The following is a 21,339-nucleotide window of genomic DNA, read 5'->3' as shown; positions in this document are numbered from 1 at the left end:
AGCAGCAGTCGTTAACTGCCGCAGAATATTTTTGTCACTAAATTCTGTTTAATATTGGTTATTCTGGCGATCAAATAAAATCGCCGCTAAAGATTTACTAGCGCCATATATTTCAGCGGTCAATCAGCTATTGTTGTTATATGTTTAACGGCAGCCAAAAAATCACCGCGATCCAAATATCAACCGCCGCTACCTACCATCTCTTGTAGTTAACTTGCAAGTTTATAGACAGAGTTGGCCTGATTCACAATCCCGTAAATTGGACAAGTGCTTATATGTTTTGTGAATCACATACATAAGCTGAATCGCTAATTTTTTTTTTCACTTTTTTTTAATTTATTTTAATCATGTCTAATAGTTTTATACAAGTAAATGGATTTAAAAAATTTAATTACCAAATATTATATATATGAGTGAAAATAAAATTATTAGCTATATTAAAAACATTATAAATAACCTATATTTTTTCTATTAGAAGAAATATGCGGGTTCAAATATTAGCTACAGGTATTTTTTTTTTTTTTCAAAACATCTAAACTCAGAGCTGTATTTTAATATTTAAAATTAAAAAGAAAAAAACTTAGATGAACTTAGAGTAAGATAAATTTCTTATATATACTCTGCATCATACTTTTTTTTTTTTTTCATTGTCACACCAATAGTGAACTTGGTGAAACAAAGATGGAATAATAAGCATCTAACTAAGAATTATTTGTATAATTTCTTAGGGATAACTAGAGCTCCTTCCAAGTTTGGACATACTTTTCCTTTTCTCTAAACTTCTCTTTGCTATTTCTCTCATAGAAAGAGTTAAAGATAGCTTTGGATTAATCCTAGTAGTGGCGTTATACTGGTTGCAAAAATCCTTATGTTGGTTCAAAGCATCTTCCATGGCCACCACCACCTTTGAACTAGTTGTTCTTGGTCTCTCTGCTAATAACACTCTCTCTTTTACAGCTTCAGCACAAAGGCCACACACCCACTTCCCACAATACCGTTCTTGAACTTGCCTTTTGTATACTCTGGTGCACTCTTCCTTCAATCCACAGCACTCGCATTCAGCTTGTTCCACTTCTTCAATGGCACCTAACTTCATCGTCTCTAGCTCCGACTTTACTAGGTACTTGTCCATTTCTTGAGAGACGTCGGACACCGCCTTTCGAAGAACAACCTTCTGCTCATTCTCCGCCTCCGCCTCCTCCTGCTGCAAAACACATATGGAAAGCGTATCATTAGACACATGTTTTTTTGTACGAGTACAAAGATATAGAGATGAACAAATTTATGTCACACGACAAAATAATATAGAACATTTGTATACTAAACAGTACACACATTCTTTTTTGTATTTGTCTCCAACCCTGCCTAAATGAACCTTTTTATTTCTTTTTATTATTATTATTATTATTATTGATGTTCTATCATTGATTATTATTCATGGGGCTTTTCTTTGGTGAAGAGAAGAATAATGCAAACCGCGAAGATTTTTACTAAATTTAAAGAAATATGTACCTTAAGCATGACAAATTCTCTTTGGTGGTTTTTTTAATTTAAAAAGTAATTTTCATTCTGCCTAAACATTACTACTCTTCACAATAACATTACTCTTATTCATATATTTGTTTACATTTTTATGATAATAATTTTATGATATAATATCAAAATTATTAAGATCTAAAAATATAGAATTCTGACACTTAATATTTACAAAAGAAAAGATTTTAACATAAAGAAAACAATAAAAAAGAAAAAGAAAAATATCATATGTTAAATGTACACTAAAATAAATTATCAATATAGTAAAATACAAAATACATAAAATAAGTTAAACAGCAAATTCATTTAAACACAACTAAATATAACTAATTTTAGTGATTAATTTTAGTTTGTAAATAATATTTTTTAAAAATATATGCAAAAACAATTCATACAAATTAAAAAAATATATATATGATAGAGCACGTCAAAAAATAATTATTTATATACTTTTTTTTATCAACTTAATCACTTAAATCTTTTAGACAAATAATTTTATGAGAGTATTCACTACAAAATCAACAATATTGAAACTTTAATCTCATCTAAAAGAACACAATAATGGTTATGTATAAGAAGAAGAAAAATATATGCGGTATTGTTAGAGATATGAACGCATATATGGGATAAGATAGATATAGAGAGCACCATGAAGGAAATTAATAATAAACTTGATAAACTCTTTGTTGGTGTGTCTTCTTCTTCTTTTTTCACGTCGCTTATGTGAGCTTCGTGCATGTTGATATGTTAATTTTTAAAGATACAAGCTTGTGCTGTATATGTGTGTATTTATATACGAAAGGGTGGTTGAGATCATAATAATGTAAAGACAAGTTAGATAAGATTTTTTATTGACAACTAACAACAAATTAAATAATAAAGCTAAGGCCTTTACAGAATGAACCATGGTAATTTGTATTTGTACATATTAAGTCCGATCCGCTATCATGATTCATGAGTAGTCCTTTTTATTATTAATTGGTCCACTAGCTATAGCAATATAACACTGCAACAATTAATATAATCTTTCTGTTGATGATATATGCATGCTTGATATAGAGAAAATCAAATTCCATGCATCTATATATTTAGGCTCATTTTTAAACACTTATTATTTATTAAATATCGTTATATTTTTTTTGTTAACTAAATAGGTTTTAATTTTTTATTTATTATATTTTATATTAATAGTTTAAATTTATAATTTAACATATAAAGTATTTTATTTTTTATTTTTTATTTTTTAACTTTTAAGAACAAGTTAACTTTTAAAAAATATTATACTCCTTTATTTTTTTGCAGCATATTAGCATTCACTATATATTTAATACGATAAATATTTAACCTATTCATTTTATTATGTTAAAAACTAAATATACCATCTTAACGAGTTAATACTCAATTTAACTAATGAAATTTGAAGTCATATTTAATTTAATTTTTAAAATTTTAATGGACTCAAATTAGATCTCGAAATTTATAATCATAACTTACATTAATTTTTGAGTCAATCTCTATTAATGACGTGTAGATTTGACACGTTAACTTGTTATAATTTAAATTTTTTATTTAGATTTTATGTGATCAAGATTTATTAGAACTTCATAAATTTGGTTGTTGTTCTCAAAGTTACAAAATTTTTAAATTGAACTTATTATCTTCCTACATGAGAATGTTGGGGATCCAATCAAACTTTTAGTGAAATTTAGTAGGTATTAGTCACATAAAATTTATGTGAAAAATCTAAATTTTAACAAGTTAACGTGCAAAATTAACACACTATTTATGAAAATCAGCTCAAAAACTAAAGTAAATTATTATTATAAATTTTAAAGACCAAATTAAATCAATTATAATTTTAGAAGTCAATTTGAATTCGATATCAAATTTCAAGAATCAAATTGAATATTTACTCTCCTCCTTTTAACTATTACTTATAGTAAAATGCAAAATCCACATAAGATAAGTTTGTCTCTTACATATTATTCAATATTAAAAGGAACATATGTGTATGAATTCAATGTATAAAATTAAATAAGTACAAATAATGCACCATATTAAAGAAATACGTGTTACTATGTATGCATGTACAAGTTTGGAGACAAATCTAAATCACTTTATTATATACACTTATTAGGTTATATAGCTAGCTAGCCCTTCCCAGATTTCCAAGACAAGTGGAACTAACTATATTGTTTTGTGTCTATAGCTGCAACTCGTGAAGGTTCAGAAGAATAGTGCATGCATTTAGAACAAGTTGCACTGACATGCCAAATCCTTACCCATACGTGGCCACCTTTCTATCATTCAAACGTAACTAATTAAAGAAACACTATATTTAACTAGTAGAGAACAAAACACAACTTAGAGCTAATTACACAAGATTGTTGTTTTTCCGGATATAATTGTCTTCCAGTCTTATTGTGTATGTAAGGTACGCCAGCTTAATTTCATTCACCAACAATAACCTTATGTGATTAGTTCTAAGTTGTGTTTCTTTGTTCCTTACTAGTTAAATATAGTGTGTGTATATATATATTTGGTAATGTTAGAAAGAGAATAAACAAAAGCTAATTACTTCATTAAATTTAATATATATAATTTATATATGTAATATTTATTATTACAAATAATATTAAAATAATTATAATTTAAAGTTATTTTATTTAATTTAATTAATATTTATAATTTATTATTACTCAATTATTCTAGTCAGGGACGAAATTTAATAAAGACAATGAGGCCATAGTCCCCCAAAATTTTTAAAAATAATTAAATATACATATGATAATATAAATGTATTTGTAGTTCAAAAATTTTCAAATCATACAATTTTATATTCTCTTTCTCTTTCTTAGCCTTCATGATATTTTTAAAAAACTAAAAAGTTGTTTTTTTAATACTTGTTTCATCAATTTATTAATAAAAATTATTTTTAAAATAACATAAAGTAATATTAATATATTTCTTATTTTTAAAATTAATTTATCATATTAATATTGTTTTATCTAATTTTATCTTATGATATGTAGATAACTTAATGAATTTGACTAATAAATATCATATTTATAAAAAATTTAAATAATAAACTATTTTTATTAAAATAATTAAAAATTAAATTTTATTATATTAAATATTTTGTGTTAAATTTTTAGCCTCCCAAACAATTTTTTCCAAGCTCCGCCACTATTCTAGCGATAATTACATAAAATAAGTAATAATTAATAAATATAAAATAAAATTTTTTTATCACTTTAGATTGATTTTTTATTGTCTCCCGAAAACATGTAATATAAGATAAATTTGAAATGTTTAGACTAATTTTTATTATCTTTTAAATATTTGTTTTAATTTATATATATTTAAGGTAAAGTTGATATAGGAATAAATAATTTCAAGGTTATTGCTAATTGTATAATTTATAATATATATGCCAGAGTTAATTATTAATATTGTCTAAAAATATAATGAACTATTTTAAGGAATAGACAATTTATAAAAAATAGTAAGAAAATATTATCTAAGTTGAATTTTGAATTGATATTTTTATTTATTTATTTTGTATAATTCTAGCCGAAATTCAATTGATTTTGAATAAATAAAATATTTGAATCAATTATATTGCATCAAGACTGAAGATAAGAAAGATTTTTGAGAAGATTTGTGGAGAGAGGAACTATGAAGGGGTAAAATTTTGGATACGGGAGGAGAAGAAATTAAAAGATGTCAAGAACAACCTAGTTTTTTTGGATCCTTGATGTTTTTCTACTTTTTTTTATTTATTAATATAAATTGTTTTAAGATTCGGATTTAGGGATTGATCTATACTTCTGATTGATGTTCGGATCCTGATTGTTTTAATATAAATTATGTCAGCTTATTCGTCCGCTTAAATAAGTGTCAGATGTTTGAATCCTATCTTATGTATGCAGTAACCTAGATGACCAGCGACAGATTCTTAAATTGAACTCCAGACATAAATTAGTTCTTGATAACTTGTCAGGTTAGGGAATATCGTAAGCAACAAAAAAAATAGTATAAATTCGATAATAGTTCGTTATTGATTAACTCTCAAGAAGATAAATTAATGACTTTAACTAACATATTAATCTAATCATCGATCCTGAATTTATCAAGTGGCGACTTCTGTATGTAATAATCCATTAGCTACAGACAAATTAATAAGTCTTTGACATAAAAGATATATACTCCGAAAAAAAGAACTAATATTTTATTTAAATGAGACCAATTATAAGATAATATCAGTTAGCCAAATTTTTAAGCTAAAACTAAATCAATATTATTATTTCCGTCTTAAATTAATTATTGTCGCTTTTTTTTAATATTAAAAACTCAACACATACATATGTGTATGTGTTTGTTTGTTACATATATTCATATTTTGAAACGTAAGAATATTTCCTAAAATTTCGTTTGTGAATTTATGTTTTAATTTAGAGGCCTGGGAAATGGAGGAGAAGGATTGAAAATGCTTATAATGTTGCTTAACTTTTGAATTTTACAATATATAAACCCTTTATTATTTCTAATTCTCTCTCCTTCCAAAAGTCCTAATTAACTGGCAAACAATGCAACTCTTAAAAAAATTCAATAAGTAAACAATAAAATCTTAATATAAAGTAAGACTATATGCATGGTTACATTTTAAATAAATAAAGTGCATGCACTCTTGTAACCATGCAAAAGTGCAAAAGTGACATTATTTATTTAACATCTGTGAAAAAGACTTCCAACAAATTTCCTTACGTTGAATCTTCACATCATGCAAAATAGTGACATTATTTATTTAACAAAAGTGCAATTTATTAAAAAAAAAAATCTTTTAACTGAAATTATTTCTAGGCATTAGATATACCTGTAAAAACCACAGGTAACAACTTATTTCTAGCTATAATTGGCTTTCTAATTTTTTATTAATTTCGTTAAAAATTGATATTTTATTAAATATCTTATTAGTTCCTTATTTATGTGTCATTCTCGAAACATATTTTTATAAATATTAAATGAGGTAGTTTTTTTATAAATATATAACCAAATGTCTTCTTGCTTTATATTGTGCTTATAATTTTAAAATATATAACCAACTGTCAAATATTTTTTTATTCAGGAATTACCTTTTTATATTTAATTGAGTAAACTACCAAAAATGCACTCAAATAATTGTGTCACTGACAAAAATACACTCAGATTTTGTTTTCGACAAAAATGTCCTCACATAATTTAAAAACGCGACAAAAATATCCAACATTAAATATATATTCTAAAAAAATACTTTAGAAATTGAATTTTAATATAGATTTTTGCAAGCATAGTTAGAAATATGAGATATTTTTATTCTTAAAATTTGGTGATTTTTCACTAAGTATATATTTTTTTTGTCAACAATCAATATACTTTTAAAAAATCACAAAAAATATAGTTAGCGAAAATCACCAAATTTTAATAATAAAAATATCTCATTTTTCTAATCATTCTTGCAAAAAACCACATCAAAATTCAATCTCTAAAGCATTTTTGATAAATACATATTTAATGAATATTTTTGTCGCATTTTTAAATTATTTGAGAACATTTTTATCGATAGAAAATTTTGGGTGTATTTTTGTCAACAACAAAATTATTCAAATATATTTTTGATAGTTTACCTATTTAATTTTGGACTACCAAATTGAAGGATAAGAAATCAATGATTATACGTGTTTTACATATAAAGAAAATCAATAATCGATTCATGTCTTTTCCGGTTGTTTTTTCATCTTTTATTTTTCTTTATTTTCTCTTTATTTATTGGCATGCACCCACACGGTCGTTGTCTCTTTCCTTGTTTTATTTTTCAACTTTTTAGTCACGTAAATCGTGGTATTTTTTTCTATTTTATACTTTTGGTTGTTTTTTCCTAATGCACTCATAAAACTTGCGATTTACTTGTATGTATGCATTATTATGGTAAATTATTGGATTTGCATGTGTTTTATAAACAAATATATATAAAATATCATCTACAAAACTCACGATTTAAATAAAAAGTGAGAGGACAAAAATTTTATTGGAATTAATTTTAGGACAATCATGTAGTACTATTTTTCAAATCATTTATGGAACTAAATTATCCAAAAATAAAGTGTAAACTTAAAATTGGTAACACTTTTAATTTTAAACGTTGCCAAAGTTATATAATTATCATAGCTAATATAATGGATTAAGATACTATAAAATGTAAAAGTTAGTAAAGTAATAAAGTGAGAAATTAATCACTTTTAAATTAAGATAATAAAATACACATTTCATAAAAATTGTAAAATCAATAGTAATTAATCCTTCATTTTACCAATTTTTTTACTTAAAAAAATCTAAATTCCATCGTAATAATAGCCAAGCAACACATGTGCGCGCATTCAGTACATTGCATTTAAATTTGTTTGACTTAACACATAAAAATAATATTGGATATTGACACCAATGCTAAAGGAGCTTAATTACTGCATGTAGTAGTTCATGAAAAGAGAAACTTGATTTTATGGATTATCCCTTTCATGAAAATGACTTTGGACACCCCAAAGCACAAACTAATTTAGGGTTTAGGACCACCATATAGTTAATATTACTTGTAGCTAGTTGCTAGTTGTTACCCCAAAGCAAAAACATGAGAGCTATAACAAGTGCCATATTCTAGCTATGACCCCAGGCCTAACTAGGTTTTCTGATCTTCATGATAATCTTTATCGGTCGTAAGATCGTGGAAAATTGCAATTTTTTTTTCTTTTTTTAGATAGTGTTTTTCATTCATAATGAGTAAAACACGGAACGGATAGTAAAGTTGATAAATGCAAAGGTCGCTACTAAAGGTTTTATGTAAGGGTTACCACTCATCTAAAAATAGAAAAAATATTTTTTTTTAAAGTTGTTTATTCGACCATAATTAAAAAATATACTCTAAAAAATATAGATTAATAATAAAAGTATAAATTATTAATAAAATTAAAGATTTAAGAAAAGAAATAATTATATTAATGATTGTAACTAATATTAATTTAAACAACGACACTAAATTTTTTAAATCTATACAAAATAATTTTTTTTCAAAATCTCAATTTTATAATAAGTTTTATTCAAAGAATTGAAAAATAAATAAGAATTACTAGACTAAAAGTAAAATAATTAGCAATAAGAATTAGTAGATTAAAATATAGATATTCAAAAATTTGAGAAAAATATTTAAAAAATTATAAAAATTGTAAATAAAAATTCAACTCATAAAAATTATAGTAAAATGAGAAAAAATATCAAAATAATAATAAAATGAAAGCAGAAAAATAATATTATAAAGTTTATAAAAAATAACAAAAAATAAAACAATCTTTTAATAAAATTTTTGTTACAAATTTAAATTTTAAATAAATTAGAAAATTGATATTAGAATCAAATTAACGATTACAAAAATATAAAAATATTTTTTAATAAAGATAACCCTTTTAGTTTATACCAAATGTCAATAATTTAATACATGATAATCTATTTAATAGATGAAATTAAACATTTTTATTTAAAGATATTTTAAATATCTTTATTTCAGTATCTACCTTTATATAAATGTAATTAGATTGAGATATTTATGTTTGATATTCTTCTTATTTTTATAATAATTATTGGTTTTAACTTAACCAATATCACGAATTGAGGAGTTTAACGTTTTTATTGTAAAGCACTTTTTTATGGATATATAGAACCAACGAATTGAAACCGCCGCAAAAGATCCTGACGAACACTTGAGTTAGAGGTCATAAACAATAATTATAGCAGATGTATATTAAAATTAACTATTAATATAAAATACAGATTAAAAATAAATTAAATAATATATATATATATATATATATATATATATATTAAAATATTTGGTTTATTTCAACGACTGATTTTGTACAAATAACATTTTTGTACATACGAAAATATTTTAAAATTATTTAGTGACCAAATTGCTGAAAATTAGTACTTAATAAATTATAACGGTCATTTTTTTTTTTTTGGTGACTAGGTCATTTTTTTTTTTTGAGCAGCCGGGATCCAGTCCCCAAAAATCAATATTATCATGTAATTTCTCTTTTTTAGAAGTGGTAATGGATAAGTTAATAAAATAGGATTTAAACCTAATTTTAATTTTATTTATGGGTTTAATTTTTTATTAAAATTCAATTATATCCTACCCCACCAATTTATAACATACCAATCCTAATTCTTCTTATCTTTACTTGGCAGGTATCGACTCTATCTTTGAGATATAAAAAAATACAATATTCAATAATTTGACGAGGTATTAAAATTGTAATTTGATATTTATAAATCTATCACTAAATAAATTTAATTTTTATATAAATAAAAGTGATAAATTTTCAATTGAAAATTTTGACATAGTAATAAAGGTTTTTATAGAAATGAAAGATTTTTTTTGTTTGACACACACGCATACGCACACGGACAGGGACATATGCACGCGTGCACACACACAGAGTGCGGGTTGGTCGGATATAATTGAACTTTAAACCATCAACTCGTTCTGTACTCAATCCTACTTGTAACAGATCGAGTTGACAATCTTACCTGACCAAATTAGATCGGATTAAATAACTGCGAATAGAGTTATTTACTATTGTCATTAATGCTATTCTCCCTCAACAAAAACCAGAATTAAAAATTAAATGGCGTCTACATTATCAAAAAAAAATTGAAAATACTATCATTATCATATATTATTACAAAGGAAATTGAGCAACAAAATATCTTAATATATATAACTATCAAAATAGAATAATATAATATGATAAATAAATTTTATTATTTTTAATTAATATTTTAAATTTTAAATATTAAATTTTAAATTAAAAAATTTAAATGATAATTTTAATAATATAAAATAAATTATTAATCTAAAATACTAACTAATATTAATAAAGAATATTAATTCTCTAACATTTCTCATCAAGATATCACACCACTGCCCGAGAATTTTATGTTAGCAGATATAACAAATTAAAAGAGATCCTATATCAAAATAACCAAATATGTAGCACGCAATATGCATCGTATGCATGCGAAGAAAGAGTGTTATTATTGATGATGAACTTAGCTAGCGAGGGAGAAGAGGAAAGGGGAGACGTAATTAACTACCTAACATTCACGAGTTTCTTGACTTAACATTTTAGGTTTTATATCGCACACCTTTTTTCATTTGTAGGGTTAAAAGTTAAAACCTCCTATAGACATATAATAATATATGATACAGTTAACTTTTAGATTTCATATCTACATCCTATGTGTAAAAAGAATATGATATTTTTTTTCGTGAACTTTTTAAAATTTGATGAGTACTTAATAATGTCAAAGTTAAAGGCAAAACTTTTAAAAGATAGTTAAAGTTAAAACTTAACTCATTTATGTTAACAATAAATTTAGATGTCCAAATATTTTTTAAATTAATTTTTTAAATAAAATTATTATCTATTTTTTTTTATGTATTTGGGTGTTCTTTTTGCTGTTATTTCTTTTTTTTCCCTTTTTTTCGTTAGCGTCCTATCATCATCTTTTCTGTTGTGCATTTATTTCTTTAATATTGTTATTGTCATCTCTTTTTTTATTCTCCTTTATTATCATCATCATCGTCCTCATCATTTTCATATTCTTATATATATATTCAGAAAATTAGAGCATATAAATTTTAGTTCACAATATAAAAATTTTAGTATATAGCACAAAATTTTTTAAAGAATTACACGCTAAGAATATTGACACTCAACTGACAAAATATGTATAATACAAAAATTTTGATGCACAACATAAAAATTTTGGTACACAACATAAAAATTTTTAAAGGACCACATGCCAAAAATATTGACACCCAACCAACAAAATACGCACAACATATAAATTTTGGTTACAGGACATAAATCTTAGTGCATAACACAAAAATTTTGATGTGCAGCAGAAAATTTTTTGAAAGACTATATACTCAAAACATTGACTCACTTAATCAACAAAATACATTTGCAGCAAAAAAATTATGTGTTATGTCCAAAAATTTTTATACTATATTGATGAATTTGTGTTATATGCAAAAATTTTTGTATTATATCAATAAATTTATATGCTCTTCATCAAAAACACAAAATAAGATAAGTAATGACGTATGTGCTTATTTTTTTTCTTGCTAAACTTGTACCAACCTGTAGTTAGATTTAATTACAAAAATATTTGTATATATAGCATTACTTAGATGCTAAGCTAACTTCCTTTGGGTTTGATATAGAAAATTAATTATTTTTTAGTTAACATCATCTAATATTTTTTGAAGTTATCATTTTATTCTAAATTTTAAATTCTAAATTATTCTAAATTTTAAATTCTAAAATTTGAACTCAAAATTCTAAATTTCAAAAAAGTAATCTTATAAAAAAAATTAATTAATATTAATTAAAAGTTAGCTTCTAATATTTATTCTTTAACATTTAGTCATTTGATTACGCTTTTGCTAACAACCGTTTTCTATTATTCTTATAAAAATAATAATGATACGTGACTAATAAATTTATTATTTTTAGTTAATATTTTGTTAACATCTATATCTTAAGTATCAAATTAAAAATTTTAAACATTAAATCCTAATTGCGAATAATATAAAATAAAATATTGATTGAAAGTGTTAGTTAATATTGATTAAAAGTGTTGTCCTCTAACATTTCTTTTTTTATAATTAAAGAATAAGTACTATTTTAGTCTTTAAAATTTGGGATCAAAATTAAAATCGTTCATAATTTTTTTATTTAAGATGGTCCTCAATATTAAAATTATTTTTAAAATCATCCTTTTGACCATTTTAGCCTCATCTTACTAATCATACCCTCATCTTTCTAATTCTAATACTATCTCTATCTCCATCATACCACTCATCTCCTCTCCATCAGCTTCATTACACCACTCATCTCCATTAATCTCATCAGACCACCTATCATGCTCTTCTTCTCACTCCCACACACATATTCAGAAGAAAAGAAAAGAAAAGACAAGCAGAGAAAACTGACCAAGAGTTTGGTAGAAGAAGAGAAGAGAGGTAGAAAAGGGAATGCCCCAACAAGATTGAGTGTCGTCTTCACCGTGGACATGGCAGACAAAGAGAGAGTAGGAGGAACAACGGCGACAGTTTCAGATATTTTCTTCTTTCCTTTTCCGGCAACGGCTTCGGAGAGTAGAAGAAATAGTGTGGTAGTTTCAACGATAGTAACAGCAAAGAAAGAGAAGGGAAAAACAGATCTTCTCTCTCTCTCTCTCTCTCTCTCTCTCTCTCTCTCTCTCTCTCACCAGTGGTAATAGTGACGACTTCTCTCAATGTCCCTATCCAACTCTCCCTTTCTCTCTTCTCAATCTCTCTTTTTGGCGACTCAACCAACGGTAGCAGCGACGACTTCTCTCAATGTCACTATCTAACTCTCCCTTTCTTCTTCTTCTCCCTTATTGAATTCATTGCATCTCTCTTCTCTCTTTGTCCTAATTTTTTCTTTGTTTTTTCTTTCAAAAAAATTTAAATGTGGTAGTGTTGTTGTTGTTGTTGTTAAATTTGAAGGATTCAGTTGTAATAGATGATCATGACGTTGTAGTTGTTGTTCTTGAATTTAAATGATGTGTTGCTGTTGGTGATGGATAAAATAAATAGTTATGGGAAGAAAGATGACTACTACTTGATCAGAGTAAGAATCATGGTAATAAATGGTGGGGTTAGAGTCAGAATAAATATAAGGGTAGTTTTTGTCTAAAAAATTTTGAAAGAATTATTTTAATTCGAAATATAACGTCGAGAATCATTTTGAATAAAAAAACTGGAATAATTTTAATTTTGATTCCAAATCTTAAAAATGAAAATAATACTTATTCTGATGGTTATCAGTGGCTAAGAGAAGGGCGAGTTGAATCTTAGCCCCCTTTTTACTTAACAATACTTGCTGGCCTTTGAAACCACTTCTGGAATCTTTTTGTCTTTTTATCTCGTAACTAGCCACGAGACTTTTTCTTTTGTCTCGTCCCCAGCCACGAGACTTTTCTTTTTGTCTCGTCAGTCAGCATGAGATATTTTCAGTTTTATCTCTTGGGCAGCAGAAACAGAAATGGAGTAGAAGAGAGAGAGAATTACACCAAGATATATCCTGGTTCAGCTGCTAAGTGCAAGGCAGCCTACATCTAGTCTCCATCACAACAATGATGGAATTTCACTATAATCATTCTTGATTACAAACACCAATTCTCCCTAGGAACTACCTTTCCTATCTGGGACAAGTCTAGAATCTAATCTCAAACTGAACTTGACTTGGTCACTGCCAAGCTTTCAACTGTAAAGTGCTAACCCAACTTACAAGGGAATTCCCAAAGAATCATGAAACACAACACAGATGTACAAAGGAACTCTATGGACATCTATGGCTTTTTCTTTTAATTTTGCACTCTCTGCCTTTTTCCGCTCTATAGCTTTTTCATACAAACCTTACTGTTTGCATTTTTCCATGAGACTCAAGACATGACAAAATTGAACAGAAAATTACAAAATAGAAAACATTGAAGGAGAAGAACTTCTATAAGCTTGGGGTGCTATAGGAACTCTGTGTTCACTCTTTTCCTTGAATCAAACCCTGACTGTTCACCCTTACTTATAGGGAGAAACCTCCAAGGTTGAAACTAAACAAACCAAGCCAATCTTCTTCTTCTTCAAGTCAGAACCGGTTCGGCCAGAGAGAGAGAAGAGATAACTCATGCAAAACCCAAGATGCAATTACCTCTAGTCATTCCTTGGTCACTACTCTTCATCAATCCGAGCCCTTCATCCTTGTCTTGCTCTCCAAGATGAACTTCTGGCCCTTGATGCTTCATGATGATGATAGCTTCATCTGCTCCAATCTCTACTTCTTCCATCACGTAGCCACTGTAGCTACCTCCTGTGGTGGTTGAGCAGAATCAGAGACAAGCCATCCTCTCCAAGGATCTTCTTCTCTGACCGAGATCTTCTTCAACCATTTTTGGTATGGAGAAGCCAAGATCTCTTCACAAAATCTTACCATAAGTGAATGAGAATCTTAGCCACAGCATACTTTTTATTTTCTTTTTCTTGCCATCATTGTGATGGTCTTGTGGCGTGCTTCATCTTCTCTTTGGTGGCTAGTTTTAGCTTCCATGGTTGTTGCTCTGATATGACCGAAAGCGAGGAAGTGAAATGAGAGAGAGAGGAAAGAGAAATTATGAACAATAATTAATGAATCAAAGATAGAGAATAAAAGTAAATTAATTTCCCTTTCCCTTTGCTGACTAGCGTGTAGCTTTAGTGCTTGCAATCAAATCAATAGCTTTATTCTCTCTCATGTTTCCAATGTAAGTATTAACTTCACTTTAATGAAATTTGAATTCCACCACATGTAAAAGAGAGAGATCCGTTGGAAGCATGCAGCCATGAATCAATGAATTGGGTTTTTATTACTTTAAAAGAATAACATAACCATAGTGTCCCAATTCCTTTTAATTTCGGACCAAGCAAGTTGGTCATATACCAAGAATGGATTTGGGCATGCACATTTAAAATCTGGCCCAACAAGGCAAAACAATTCAGCCATCATTCATAAGATAATTTTGCACAAGGCTGAAATTTTGATTTTATTGGACTTAGGATCTTTTCTTTTTCTTTTCGGCCCAATTAACCACAAATTGCTTCAGCCACTTAATTTATCATTTTTATACCCAAGGCTGAATATATGAAATCATGTTTGTTGATCAATTTATTTGGCCCATCAGAAACCTGTATCAACAAAATTATTAATTAAACAAGTATGAATTAAGATCAAGTTAATAATTTTGTAAATAATCATGTTAATAATGTTTAGTCTTCACAAAAATTAATTTAGAGTTTTCCAAACTCATCAATCTCCCCCTTGATGACAAACATTATTAAAATTGAAATGGAAAGAAATTAAAGATTAAAGTATAGAATACCCCCTTAATGTATGCTATTTTACCAAGAGAAGCTTTATACCTGTAACAATTTTTGTCAAGCCTAAGGCAACAATGTTATTCAACATATTCATTATGTAATGTTGAATGGCTTGATTTATGAGCAGAATTGAATGATAATCAAAACTCATTTATTATCAATAATTTGATTTTCTGCTCAATTACACACAAAACAACAAGGTTGATGTTTTCTGTATATTTTTCAATCAAATCAGAACAAATTGATCATAGCAAAGGAAATTTTTTCTAATCAAGCATGATCATCTCAATCCTTAGCAACTATCAAACTTCATATGTCTTAACTTAAAGGAACTACCAAAAATAAACCCAAAACAACCATCATTATATCAAAGTAAGACAAATGCATCACAATTATAATCAACCAAGCATTTTACCAAGATAAACATCAAGCAACAGCAGTAATCAAGATAAAACAAATGCATTATCAACATGCATTATCAAGCAACAACTGTATCATCTCAACAAGGGTGATCATGAATTCTCAAAAGAATTTCATCTCCTGTTTGTGTCAATTTCAATTTTCTAGAATTTCTCCCCCTTTTGGCATCAAGGGGCACCTGCAAAAAATATGACATAGCAAACAGAATATCTAAAATATTTTTCAAAAGTATCCACAGTGTATCACAGAGTTGTAGGACTAACAATATCCAACCAAATAAAACAGAGTATCAAATTGAGCCTAAACATGCCAATATCAAATACTAAAAGAAACAGATTAATCATCAGATAAATGAAGATCAGATTCCTCAGCCCTTTCTTCACTTGCAACTCCCAGATCCTCCTCAAGGCTTTCCAGCATCAGACTTACCCGATCCTTGCACCTCATCCAGGCTTTCTCATTCTCATAGGCTAGCTTGCGTGCCGCCTTATAGGATTGTACCATGAGTTCTGACATGTTTGAAAATTCTGTGAGAATTTCCTTGATAGATTCGGTTACCTTAGAGGACTCAGGCCGACTCTCATAGTTACTCTCTGAAGCCACAAATTTCTTGCTCTTGGTTCCTTTAACAGCCCCACCTCCTTTGATCATAGACACTTTGTTTTCTACAGCCTCATTCAGGAGATTAATTTTAAAATATTCAAAAATATTTGTTAAAAATATTCCATAGGGAAGATTAGCCTTTTTGGTGCTTTAAACTGACTCACACATGTGTCTGATCATGAGGTAACCAAAAGATATAGGAGTAGATGTAACAAGAGCAAAAATGATGAGAGAGTCAGAGAATGTTACTCTATTATGGGAGCCGCTTTGAGGGGTCAGAATGTGGGTGATGATCCTGTGAAGCAGAGAATTGGTAGGACCGAGAGCTTTGTGGGTAGGAGTAGTCCCATCCAAGCCAGAGAGATTTTCACAGATGTGTTGAAGAACAATCTTATAAATAACGCCAACCTGTGAGTCCCACTTCTCGGCCATATATGCTCTCGGCCCTTCCTCTTTGTAGCCTAGAGCCGTCTCAATGGTTCCAGTGTCAAGAGTGATGTGAACCCTCTTCACATATGAGTGGATGGTGCCATCAATTAGTCGCATGTTGGCATAGAACTCACGAACTAAACCGGGGTAAACCGGTTTCTGGATGTGAAGCAGGGGAGTCCATTGGAGAAGTTCAAAAAGAGAAGAAACATTTATCCCTTTGTTGGTGAGAGAGTCAAGATTGACTAGATAGGTTGCACAGAGATGACGTTTTTCCAGAACCTCTTTGTGGAATTCATATGAAGCACAGGAGTTAAACCTCGCAGGATCATAGTGAGAGTGTGGTTTGTTGAATTTGTTCTTGAAATCCAAGGACTCTAGGTTTGTGGGTTCCTTGGTGTTGTGCAGCGCGAATCCTTTCATTTTCTGAACACTCTTCCCGGGTGTGGCTTTCTTTGGTAGAGATGGTGGTGGTGAAGGAATGGGTGAGGTATGTGATTCTTCCTCTTCCTCCACAGGAAACTTCTGTTTCTTCTTCCTTGAAGAGGTTTTAGTGGCTATGACCTTCCGTCTTATGGTTTCGGTTTGTTTTAAGGGTGGTGAGGGAGAAGACGAGGATGTAGAATAGATATGGATGTGGGTGTGGGATTGAGGGGTAAACGGTTTTTGAGAGAAGAGAATCCTTTCGCTTTTTCTAGGAGCAGTTTTCTTTTTCATGATGATAATGGTGAAGTGGAATAGGAAGAGTTGATGAAGGCCGAATTGAGTGAGGGAGTGGGGAGGTTAGAGACGTAATAAATGAGGAGTGAAGAGAGCATTGGAGGGAGTTTAATGACCATTTAAGGAGCGGTTATTACCCAAAGGAGTTTCTTTTTTATTTGAAATAAACCGAAAAGTGGTTTCCTAGAATCAAGGGATTAGATGAAGAGAAAGATTTGATTTGACAACATCCTATTTCAACAAGATTTGATGAGGCAACAAAGGAAGATTTTGATTTTCATAGAGAGAAACTAACAAAACGGTCAGAGTGGGGTCAAGGAATTTTGGTGGGGCCCATAAGAATTTATTTTGGCACAGTCTCCCCCTTGATCACAGCCCTTCCAACACACTCTGATTTTTATCTCCTCTTTTCCTACGAGACAAAACTGAGCAGAATCAAAATTTCACAAGTTATCAATAGAACTTAAATCAATCATTTCCAAACTTTTTCTCAAAGTGCAGAATCTGTCTTCACAGAGGGGTTTTATAAAAATGTCAGCAAGTTGGTCTTCAGATTTTACAAATTAAATATCGATAGTACCCTTTTGCACATGTTCTCTAATGAAATGATATTTAATTTCAATGTGCTTGGTTCTTGAGTGCAAAACAGGATTTTTTGAGATGTTAATAGCACTCATATTATCACAAAATAAGGGTATACTATTGATCTTTAATTTGTAATCTTCCAACTGCATTTTTAACCAAATTAATTGTGAACAACATGCAGATGCAGAAATATATTCAGCTTCAGCTGTGGATAGAGCCACTATGGCTTGCTTTTTGCTTGACCACATGTTGAGTGAGCTTCCAAGGAAGCAACACATGCCGGATGTACTCCGTCTATCCACTCTATCTCCCGCATAATCTGCATCACAAAACTCTACTACACAAAAATCATCAGATTTAGGATACCACAAGGCATAATCACTAGTTCCCTTAATGTATCTAATGATGCGCTTAACGGCTGAAAGATGGGATTCTTTTGGGTGAGATTGAAATCTTGAACATACACCCACACTTTGAATAATGTCTGGTCTAGAAGAGGTAAGGTACATGAGTGAACCTATCATTCCTCTATACCTTGTTTCATCCACATCTTTGCCATCATCATCCTTTTCAAGTTTTGTGTTTGGATGCATTGGTGTACCCATTGATTTGGAACTTTCTAGGCCAAACTTTTTGATAAGTTCTTTTGCATACTTTCCTTGGTGAATAAAGGTACCACTAGGAGTTTGTTTAATTTAGAAGCCAAGAAAGAAAGTTAGCTCTCCCATTAAACTCATCTCAAACTCACTAGTCATGAGTTTTCCAAACTCTTCACACAAGGACTCATTGGCCGAACCAAATACAATGTCATCCACATAAACTTGAACTAGGAGAATGTCATCATTAGATGCTTTAATGAATAAAGTTGTGTCAGTAGTTCCCCTTTGAAAGTGATTTTCCAATAGGAAGGCACTAAGCCTTTCATACCAAGCTCTTGGAGTTTGTCTAAGGCCATAAAGGGCTTTTGAGAGTTTAAAAACATGATTTGGAAAATCTTTATGTTCAAAGTCGGGGGGTTGAGTCACATACACTTCTCTATCAATAAAGCCATTAAGAAAGACACATTTAACATCCATTTGAAATATTTTAAAACCCTTATGGGCAGCATAGGCAAGAAGTAACCTAATTACTTCCATTCTTGCTATCGGAGCAAAAGACTCATCAAAATCTATTCTCTCTTCTTGATCGTAACCTTGGGCCACTAATCTAGCCTTGTTACGAACAACTTGTCGATCCTCACTAAGTTTATTTTTAAACACCCACTTGGTACCCGTAACTTTCTTACCATCCGGATGGGGTACTAGTGTCCAAACCTCATTCTTGTCGAATTGGGCAAGCTCTTCTTGCATTGCTTTAACCCATGAGGGATCTTCAAGAGCTTGTTTGACATTGTTGGGCTCTATTTGTGACAAGAGGGCAAAATTGTTTGGTTCGGATTGCCTTTTGGTTGAGGATCTTGTTGTTACACCTTGAGAAGGATCACCAATGATAAAGTCATGAGGATAGCTGGTGCACGAATTATGAATCACACTTTTCACAACTCGTACCACTGACCAGCAAGTGCACTGGGTCGTCCAAGTAATACCTCACGTGAGTAAGGGTCGAATCCCACGGAGATTGTTGGTTTGAAGCAATCTATGGTTATCTTGTAAATCTTAGTCAGGAAGTCAATTATGTTTATCAGTTGAATTGCAAATAAACAATAGAGCATGGATTAAAGGTTACTTGTTATGCAGTAATGGAGAATATGTTGGAGTTTTGGAGATGCTTTGTCTTCTGAATCTCTGCTTTTCTCTGTCTTCTTGTTCACGCACGCACGTCCTCCTATGGCAAGCTGTGTGTTGGTGGATCACCGTTGTCAATGGCTACCTTCCATCCTTCCAGTGAAAACTACGCTCACGCGCTCTGTCACAGCACGGCTAATCACCGGTTGGTTCTCGATCTGGTTGGAATAGGATTTACTATCCTTTTGCGTCTGTCACTAACGCCCAGCCTTCAGGAGTTTGAAGCTCATCACAGTCATTCAATCCTTGAATCCTACTCGGAATACCACAGACAAGGTTTAAACTTTCCGGATTCTCATGAATGCCGCCATCAGTTCTAGCTTATACCACGGAGATTCTGATTAAGGAATCTAAGAGATACTCATTCAATCGTATATAGAATGGAGGTGGTTGTCAGGCACACGTTCATGATTTGAGGAAGGTGATGAGTGTCACAGATCATCACCTCCATCACAGTTAAGCGCGAATGAACATCTTAGATAGGAACAAGCGTGTTTGAATGGAAAACAGAAATACTTGCATTAATTCATTGAGACACAGCAGAGCTTCTCACCCCCAACAATGGGGTTTAGAGACTCATGCCGTCAGAGAATACAAAGTTTTGATCTAAAATGTCATGAGATACAAAATAAGTCTCTAAAAGTTGTTTAAATACTAAACTAGTAGCCTAGGGTTACAAAATATGAGTAGACTATGATGGATGATGCAGAGATCTACTTCTGGGGCCCACTTGGTGTGTGCTGGGCTGAGACTTAAGCAATTCACATGCAGAGGCCATTTGTGGAGTTGAACGCCAGTTTTTATGCCAGTTTGGGCGTTCAACTCCAGCTTTTGATCCTTTTCTGGCGCTGGACGCCAGAATTGGGCAGAGAACTGGCGTTGAACGCCAGTTTACGTCTTCTATCCTTGTGCAAAGTATGGACTATTATATATTGCTGAAAAGCCCTAGATGTCTACTTTCCAAAGCAATTGACAGCATGCCATTTCGAGTTCTGTAGCTCCAGAAAATCCACTTTGAGTGCAGGGAGGTCAGAATCCAACAACATCAGCAGTCCTTTTTCAGCCTGAATCAGATTTTTGCTCAACTCCTTCAATTTCAGCCAGAAAAATACCTGAAATTACAGAAAAACACACAACTCATAGTAAAGTCCAGAAATATAAATTTTTCCTAAAAACTAATAAAAATAGACTAAAAACTAACTAAAACATACTCAAAACTATATGAAA

General features: G+C 29.9%; 1 long non-coding RNA gene across 1 annotated transcript; it reads right to left on the bottom strand.

Annotated features, from left to right (window-relative positions):
• Nucleotides 1-598: 598 nt before the first annotated feature.
• On the bottom strand, nt 599-2,289 carry LOC112786251 (uncharacterized). The gene is made up of 2 exons (XR_011878628.1): nt 2,185-2,289; nt 599-1,204 (listed from the first exon to the last, which is right to left on the bottom strand). It is a non-coding gene; the product is annotated as an uncharacterized lncRNA (long non-coding RNA).
• Nucleotides 2,290-21,339: the final 19,050 nt, after the last annotated feature.

This window comes from Arachis hypogaea, chromosome 20, assembly GCF_003086295.3.
Source record: "Arachis hypogaea cultivar Tifrunner chromosome 20, arahy.Tifrunner.gnm2.J5K5, whole genome shotgun sequence".
NCBI classification, from domain to species: domain Eukaryota; kingdom Viridiplantae; phylum Streptophyta; class Magnoliopsida; order Fabales; family Fabaceae; genus Arachis; species Arachis hypogaea.
The sequence above is the reverse complement of the archived record's forward strand: the minus strand, read 5'-3'. Positions and strand labels throughout refer to the sequence as shown.